This window comes from Platalea leucorodia (genome assembly GCF_965183815.1).
Source record: "Platalea leucorodia genome assembly, chromosome: 12".
Lineage (NCBI taxonomy): Eukaryota > Metazoa > Chordata > Aves > Pelecaniformes > Threskiornithidae > Platalea > Platalea leucorodia.
Window position 1 is genome coordinate 8,702,324 of NC_138834.1, and position 5,953 is coordinate 8,708,276.

The following is a 5,953-nucleotide window of genomic DNA, read 5'->3' on the forward strand; positions in this document are numbered from 1 at the left end:
CGTGCTTTCTGGCAGAACACGGCCAGTTAGGCCAGCCCTGGCCAGTGGCCGCCGCAGCAGAGGTGACAGGCAACTCCGTTGGCTGCTGTGGAGTTAAGGCAGGGGCCTGGGCAGACCAGCATCCGTCCGCAGAAGGCGGCGGAGCGTGGGGGTGCGTTAAGGAGCTGCTGCTGTCTGGTAGCTGAGGCACCTCTGCAGTGTGCTTAAAAACCAGAGGTAGACGTAGGAAAATGAGGAGCCCCTGTCCTGTCCAGTCTGTCTGCCAAAAGGGTTTCCTGCTTTATCTGGCAGCTCCCCTGATACATTGCAGCCACATTCAAAGGGGTATCATGAAGAAAAAGATAGAAAAAAGAAAACAACAGCTGGAGAAAATTTACCACTGATTAGTGCTAACCCTGATACCACTTCAGTAGAAGCCATTCAGTGAAACAGCATCCACTTGATTTCACTTATTCTAAATATGAAATATTAAGGACCATATCGTCCTGCCATTTGCACTGCTGGAAATCCAAAACTACTCATCCAATGTCAGAAGAGCTATGCGGGATTAGCAGGGGTGCAGCAAATCATTGTATAGCTTGCAATAAGCAGTTGATTCTTCTGATCTTAGAGCCTATAGGAGCAGCTGTCCTGTGGTCTTCCACGGCCTCTTGGAAAACAAACAGAAATTATTAGATGTGTCATTTTGTTTGCAGTCTAATTTCTTATTTTCTAAAAGGCCACAATTTAATATGGGTGCACAATAAAAGCAATATTCAAGTATCTCGTGCGTGATGCTTTCTCTTCTTAGTGATGGCACGGATAGGGCCTCGAACGCTAATTCCATAGAGACATCCCACTAGATCATCATTCCATGTCTCCCCACACATTTATCCTGAACACTTCATCCTGCAGGAGGAAGAGCTGTCATTTCAGATTCTGAGTAGACAAATGAACCTGAAATACCGTCATGTGAAATTACGTGGTTGCCTGTGTGTTGTTGCTAGTAGCCCCGGGCTCATTAAGAACTCGCACTCCTGTACAGAAATGCCTGGGACACTCGCACGGAGCTCAGCTGATCACTCCGTTTGGAGACCAGAGCAGCAGGAAAGGTATTTTGCACTGTTGGCAGCCAGAGAAGAAACACTGTGGGACAGAAGAGTCATGAGATTGAAGTTCACTTCTGTGGCGGGGTAAGGTAAGAGAAAGCCAGTGGGATGTCTGGACAGCTACTGCACATACTTTCTTGAGAAGCACAAAACGCCATCTCCAGCGGCCGGCATCAGCACATTTTACGAACTCACAGTTCTCAACAACGATTGCCTGTGACACAGAACAAAGCTGGAAATACATCAAGTATCAGTAAAGTTATCCTCTGTAAGCAAACAGCAGCTCTGGCATTTTGGAAAACAGAATGAGCTTTAGAAATGGCTGAGGATGCCAAAAAGTTCACAGAAAACACAGAAGAATGAATATTCTCCCTAAGTATTGCTTCCGCGATACAAACCCTTCCGCAGTTACCAACTGTTTCCATTCCCAGAAATAAGACTCTTCATCCCAGTGGACTGTCAACGGCTGCAGAAGCTGTGAGAAGGAAGATTAATGCACGCTGAGATGAGAACACACTGTATGAGCATGCAAAGTATTTGCAGATCGTTAGTCATTTTGACTCAGACATGAACAACCTCATGTTTGTAAATTACTGGACATCAAAATAAGAATATCATTTAAAGGGTAGAGGAACAGAGTAAGGGTTGTGCACTTAATTATATTTTATACAAACAAGACAGGTAAAATAAAAGTTTACATTAAAAAGTAAATAACTAGAAGGAACCCTCCCTGCCCCAAAGTCTGGGCCCACGCGAAGCCACCTCCTCCCAACAGGGCCTGTGATCTGCAATCACCTACTACAGCATTAAAGGCATTGCTAGAAATTACCCATAGGCAAGAAGCAAAACTGACTGGTTTATATTGTCCAAATTAAATGAATTAAATGCAAAAAGCAACTGAAGATCTTAAGATAATTTTAAAAATATTTAGCTGTAGTTATCTATGAGGTTACTTATAACGCGAACATGAATCCTGCGACTTTTCTTTATGTCCAAATGCACAAAAGACACACACAAAACGAGGCACATCTGCAAAGTGCTGAGCCCTTGCACATCCAGCTGAGTCCGCAGAGCAGCCCATATCTCAAATCTCTGAACATCAAGACAAAAAAAATGGTAAAGTTACTGACCCTTCATAAAAGTCCCATCGAACAGCCAAAAGCATTTTTACTGAAAAAACTATTTATTTGTTTAACATAAAATATCTAGTGTGGAATTAAACTATCCAATGTTGCATCAGTAACATAGGAACAAAAGGAGTATTTTACAACAAGCTCGATATACACAAAGTTTTTAAACATTAAAATGTATCCAGCTTAGAAACTGTACATTCAAACACAGGAAAACATTCAACGTTCGTTCGGCAAGCATTTAGGAATAATAAATCATTCCATCAAAGCACACTTGGAGAATTATTTTTCCCACAACAGCTTTGCACATTAATATATTGGACAGTTAGCAAATCTCTGAATCCCACAATTCTGTTTGCTCTCGATTTTAATTCAAAATTATCTCACTTTATTGTTTTAAATGAACTAGCTATATTAATTCCTTCATCAGTGAAAAATACTCGACAGTGTGTAAAACAATCTTTGGAAGCTTCTTATATACATCAGTGGTGGTGCCATATTCACAAAATATGACTTGTGATTATTTATAGGCTACTGTGTATCAACCCAAATGTTCTTCAGTTTTTCAGTGAACAATCTCAAACGTCCTTCCGTTATTAATAACACGCAAGGACCTGCAAAACCTGAACTTCAGCTCTGTTTCTTCAGTGCCCAATAGGCTCCTACTGATTTCAGTGAGGTGGGATCAGCTGCGGCGGGCTCCTACCTGCCTTCCTCTGCTCAGCTGATCCAAGGCCCACGAACGTCCGCGGGAGATTCTCCCAGGCTTCAGTGAGCTTTGGATCATGCTTTAGGCATGGCTGTCTCTAAATCAAAGACCCAGAGTATGAAGATGTCTCAGCAGGACCAGTCTTGGCATTTAGATCATTATATACATTTTCAATGCTGAATTCATAAAAAATGAAAAGCAAAAATGCCTTCAATTTTTTTTTAATACTGTAAATGTCACAGGTTAAAACTGAACTACTCAACAGCATCAAAAGGCTTCGCATTACCTATAAATCTTTACCTGGGAAATATTTTATTTGAAATATACATATGTGCAAATTCATGAGATATATATACTTCACCTAAAACACTCTGAATGCACACTTTGAAGGCCGTTGCAATGCAGTCCTTTAAAACTGTTGAATAGTGACTCAAAAAAAAATGAAGTGATATGTGAACATTAACACTGGAAAAGCAGAATTTTAACTAAAGGCGCTCAATAACAGACAAACAAACTTAGCTAGGCTGTAAGGTGGCATTCCTTCAGGCCATGGATGTCATGCACTTTATATTCTTTCTCACCTCTAATGCAGGCTTACACCCCGCTGACTTCTCCTAGAGGCCAGCCAGTTTTGGGGTGTCCAGCTAACTGCTACACAGCTAATGGCAAGCCCACATGGTGAGAGCCCACATGGTGAGAGACATGGAGGCATCTGGACGTGCCCCCATCAGGTGCGGACTGGCATGCTCTCAAGTGCCTTCACCAGCAGGAGGAAGAAGATGGTAGTCAGAGCTGTCATTAAAGGGTGAACAGTCCATACTATGCAAAGGCACAGCAGGTTTTCTAGCTCGCTGGTCACACGTGTGGTCTAATATCTGATCTAAACCCATCCGGGAACTGCTTCCTCACTGCCGACGTCCTGTCCATCTCTCGCACATCAGAGGGCCAGTCCGAGGGAAACAAGTCTGTCTGTCTCGACTTGGAGGCAGCACTGAGCTACCCCAGTTGCATAGTGCGTTAGGGAGAATTATCCAACTACAGCCTGACAGAAGGAGGTGAAAACAAATTACTTGCGCTGGTTGTCAGCGCTGTGAGAGCCCTGTCTGTTTATTGGGGATCGACTGGAACTTGAGCTTGCTGGAGATTGACCACACAGGATACAGACAGCAGAGACAGAGAAAACCAAACCAGCACACAGCAACAGCCACTGGAACAGACGGCGTGTGTCTAAAGTGGGATCCCCTGTGAGCTGAATTGCATTTTGGCGTTACTGTGAAAAGGAAAGTTTGCCTGTTCAGACCAACCACTTCTTGAGCCTTGCATTGCAGTCACCATCATAGAGTGGTAAATGAATGGACAGACATTCTGGTGCCTTGTCAAACTTTAACTTTTCTCAGCAGAAGATACCCCCACACAGAATATCAATAACCTCTTTGGCCTTTTTTTTATTAGTCTGAGTTTCCTCAGTTTCTTTAAGAAATTATCCACTTCTAATTTCCCTTCAGTTCTATGAACAAAAAGCCTAACATTTCTTGGAGCATTATACTGCACTACAGTGCTGTAAAACCCTAAGTGAAAGCTGAACCCAGCTGTGTTCATTTGTATTGCACCCAAACATGGACTCAGTAACCTATTCTTGCCCCACAGAAAAGGGGCCTGGTTCCCAGAATACCTAAAATATTCTACTGTGCAAAAATTTATTGCACACTTAACTGTGTTTACATGAGACAACTGACCACACATACTATAAAAATGTATTGCTTCCCACAGCCTAGTGATTAGCATTTAGTCCATCTCACTCACATTTGGTTGTGTGTTCCATAGCCTGGAATCCTGAAAATAAACCGAGACGTGGATGAGACGTGTCTCAGCTTCCTTATGCATTTCCTCGCTGCACATCCACAGACTCTGACATCTGACTTCCTGCATAGCGACAGATTTCTGATCAACGAGACAAACTTATCCTCACCTGAACTCTGTTACATTCTCTGACAAGAGCAGAATCATCAGCCTCGAGGAGCGACATCTGAAGGAGTGAAGTTCCTCATCTACGGACGATTGCAGTTCGGCTCTTCCCATGATTTTTGTTCGTTTATGACATGATGCCAGCTACATTCCTTTGTCACCAGCTTGACGTTACAGTCCATGTACAATCAGCAGCTATCAAAAAGTCCTGCCCAGCTGTCAGGAGGCCAGCTTCTGTTGGGAGACACTTGAAAGCAGCTCCATCCAAACCGCTACACGCAGCTGTTCAGACTGAGGCATTTTTATCAAAGGTTTTGGCTACGTCACCGCGAGAACATACTTAGGCAAATTGAGCAGAAACATACCTGAACCCATGCAGAAAACCACAGCGTGCATCTCCACACACAAAGAGACACCAGTACAGCTGAAGCAGTCTTCACCAAGCAACAGACAGAGTGCTCAATGATTCTGGCAATGTTAGAAAAGTCAAATCCTGCTCCAAACCATGAGGATTTACACTTCTTACGTAAGGTTCCATCTCTGCAACAAATACCACTCCTCACTGACTCAAACTACCTGCCTTGAATGGGAGAAACAGTCAGAAAATCGTTTCCAAGCAATCGGTGCCGGTTAATTCTCAAGGAACAAAACCCATAAGCAAGGGACCTAGAAAGCATTGGTTGGTTTGCCGTTATCACATTTTGTTGTTGCTGTCGATGGCTAAAAAGTGCAAGGCAGGCATCTAATTCATAAAACCTATTCTGTAGTGTATGGAATCCACCGTGTGCTATGCCGTTACACAATAAATATTAATCTTTTGTTTTTAGGCATCAAGAGCACATTATTTTAATTACAGCTTATACTGAGTTGCATTCAGTTAGCTATTTGCTTGACACGGGACATTTTAAGCTGAATAGCTGACCATGCAAGCACAACAGACTTAAGAAAAACCCGTCCTGCTAAACTTCAAATGATATTTGGATCAAATGCCTCTCAATACAGAAGTAAAGTTTTTATGAGTGTGAGCAAAGAGCAGCAGAGACACAATTTGCTTAGGTTCA